This window comes from Nicotiana tabacum, unplaced genomic scaffold, assembly GCF_000715075.1.
Source record: "Nicotiana tabacum cultivar K326 unplaced genomic scaffold, ASM71507v2 Un00301, whole genome shotgun sequence".
In the NCBI taxonomy this organism is placed as follows: Eukaryota; Viridiplantae; Streptophyta; class Magnoliopsida; order Solanales; family Solanaceae; genus Nicotiana; species Nicotiana tabacum.
In genome coordinates, this window is record NW_027438538.1 from 62,735 (window position 1) to 66,470 (window position 3,736).

The window sequence follows — 3,736 nt, forward strand, 5'->3', positions numbered from 1 at the left end:
TTGGACATCAGCAGTCGATCAATCAGGCGATTACCGTAATAACAGTTAGGCATCCGTAAGTCGAACCACAGTGCGCCTTCTGGAGTGCGCACTCTTCTTAGGTGGTATCAACTAATGCCAGTGTTCATCTAAACATCTGAAATTATCCATGTTGTCTAGTACTAGTAACCCCATCCAGGCGAAAATCATAACACGCAACAGGTTCCTTATGCCGGCAGCAGACATCTAGCTCAAGTTGTGGTCGACACTATCAAGAAATCTTTGAGGCCAGTCTGCACATCACCAAGCCATCAAAACTGAACTTTCCCAACTCAACCAAGTCACGCAAGTCGTCAAACCCAAGAGTATTTCCATAGAATGCAGGTGAAGCAATTCCACACAAAAAGACCAGTTACCTTTGTTGCTATGCTGACACAACACCACTGAGCTAACTCATTTCTTCTAATCCTCCTCGACTTGTCTTCATGTCAACACTTTCTTGTATCGGTACACAATGATCCTAAGTCAAAGCTCGCTGCAAAAGACCCTAGCACGAATCACGTCGTTCGAAAATTCATAAACCGATGTATTTCCTCTGGAGCACCCAACTATGTTACAACCAAGTTACCCACTCTGAAGATACCTTCTGTTAATATAAAGATATTTCTCTAACCTCTCTGATACTGGAATGTAGATTTAGCAATAATACAGATATTCTGGAAGTTCCGGCACCATCCTATGAAAATCTCAGATCTTAGTCATGTACAATTCCAATGAACCCCCCAACACTGCATATATACCTCAAACCCAAGACTGATATGACACTTGCCCATGCAATCTGATCATCGATAGTAGACTCCCCCACTTGGCACAGAGTTATATGACACAATATCCGATGATCCACATTACCAACCTTCATAAACTGGTACAACACCAAGCAAATACGCGAACCAATTGCCTCCTACACTTGAACAACTGAATATCTACCAATATGTCTGCGTCCTTAGTATGGACAATACCTCGAGATGATGATTGAGCATCTATGGCCCCCTCGTAGCCTATCCGCAGCATTACAAGCCATCTGAGCATAGCTGATACCAAGCGCGCAACATCATATACGAGTGGATGCAAATGGATATAAGATATATGCTTCAAACTGAATCAAAGCCGCACGATAAGGAATGAAGGGGTGGTTCCAAATAGTTTTGTAGCCTCTCAAAGATAAGTACAAACGTCTTCATACTGATCCACAAGACTCTACTAAACTTACTTATGACTCGTAGCACCTATGAACCTAGAGCTCTGATACTAATTCTTCATGACCCCAAATTTCCCACCTTAGGATGTCGTGATGGCACCTAGTCTCTAAGACTAGGTAAGCCTAACACATGCTGATTTAATAACAGAATTGAACTATTTAATCATTTATCATAAACCATTAAATGACATACATAGCCGCAAGTGGTCAATAGTTATAAATTTTCCAAAACTGGTATTACAGAGTCATAAGCACTAGTAAAATACACTAGAATTTCTAAGCACAATATTGTTTTGAATTACAATTTAACGGTAACATAATGAAGTAAGATGGTGACTCCGAGGCCTGCGAATGTCAAGCAAGTATACCTTGAAGTCTCCCGCCGCGCCGATGCAACTCTTAACAACACAATCAGAATACTTGGATCTGCACAAAAATGCACAGAAGCTTAGCATGAGTACACCAGAACTGTACCCAGTAAGTATCAAGCCTAACCTCGGTAGAGTAGTGATGAGGTCAGGTGTAACGACCCGATCGGTCATTTCGAGGATATGCACTTCGCTCGATAGTTTGAGGGCATGAGTAGCTCAGTATAATGTATTATGACTTATGTGAATCGTCGGTTTTCGTTTTCAGGTTATTCGATATTTATTTGGAAGAATGAATTTCATGATTTAAGCTTTAAGTTGGAAGAGTTGACCAAGTTTGACTTTTGTGAATTTGATGCTAGAATGAAGTTTTAAGGGCTCCGTTAGGTCCGAATGATGATTTTGGACTTGGGCGTATGCTCGTATTTGCATTTGAATATTTCTAGATGGATTCTGTGCTAATTGGTGAAAGTTAGAAATTTAAAAATTTGGAAAGTTCATAAGTTTGACCGGGAGTTGAATTTGTGGATATCGGATTTAGATTGTAGTTTTAGGAATAGGTATAGCTTTGTTATGTTATTTGGGACTTGTGTACAAAATTTGAGTTCATTCCTAGATGATTTGATATGTTTCAGCGCGAGATTTGGAAGCTGAAAGTTTAAGAGTTCATTAGGTTCGATCTGAGGTGCGATTCGTCGTTTTGATGTTGTTATGTGTGATTTGAGGCCTCCAGTAGTTCTGTGTTATGTTATAGGAGTTGTTGGTATATTTGGACAGGGTCCCGAGTGGCACGGAGGAGTTTCGGATGAGGTTCGATTCGTTCGGATCATTTTTGGCTAGGCTGGTGTGGCTGGGCTTCTGATGTGACCACACATGAGGAGCTAGTGGCGCAGGTGCGGAGCCACAAAAGCGGTAGTGGAATAACAGTGGGGGAATGCTGCTGGGAATAGGAGCCGCAGAAGCAGAGGTTTCTTCGCATCTGCGAAGGCGCAAGTGCGGTGTGTTTGGGTGCAGAAACGGGGTCTTGCGCAGGAGCGAAGAGGAGCTCACACCTACGATGTCATAGAAGAGGATACTATTTCGTAGGTGCGAGATTTTGGAAGGTTAGTTATGATCACATAAGCGTGAATTTTGTCGCAAAAGCGAAAATCGCTAGGCAGAAGCTATATTTTCGAGGATTGGTTGTTTTATTCTCATTTTGGGATTTGGGAGCTCGGTTTGGGCGACTTTGGAGATGAAATTCACCATGTGACTTGGGGTAAGCAGTCTTGACTCACTTGTGATTTTATTTCATGATTCTGTCTTCATTTTTGGTAATTAGATTATGAATTATAAAGAGAAAGTGGGGGGTTTTGCCTAAAGATTCATAAAATGAGTTTTTGAGTTTTGAACATAGATCCGAAGTCGGAGTTGAGTGAAACTAGTATGGCTGGACTTGTAATTGAATGGGTTGTCAGATTTTATAAGTTTCGTCCAGTTCCGAGGCGCGGGCCCGTGTTGGAATTTTGGGCTGATTTTGGGCTTAGATTAAAAATTCGACCTTTATCGATTGGGTTTATTTACTTTGGCTTTATTTGAGGTATTTGAGTTGCTTTTGGCTAGTTTTGAGCTGTTCGAAGGTCGATACGCGTGGGATGTCATTTTTAGAGCACCGCTTGGCTTGACCGGTATTGGATTTGTCTTGTTTGAGGTAGGTAACACTTCTAAACTTAGTGCTGAGTGTATGAACCCCTGAATATACGTGATATGTGTTTGGTGTTGAGGTGACGCACATGCTAGACGACGGCTGTGTGGGCGTGCACCGTGTGAATTGTGACTCGGTTATTTCGGGGGTACTATGTAGTTACCTAATCTTATTTGTATCCATGAAATCTCTACGTGCTAGAGTAATTGAGTTATGATCCATGTTAGAAATCATGTCTAGGCTATAAGTTTATCCTGTTGGGACCCACTGAGGTCATTTCTGTTGTTGAGTTATTTTCTTACATTGCAATTACATTTTCGGTCATACGCATTCATTTGCATATCATATCTCTGTCTCTGTTACCATTTATTGATACATCACATCATCATTTTGGGCTAAATTTTCATGACATTGTGAGAACGAGAGACTGGAGAGATTGTTGATTGA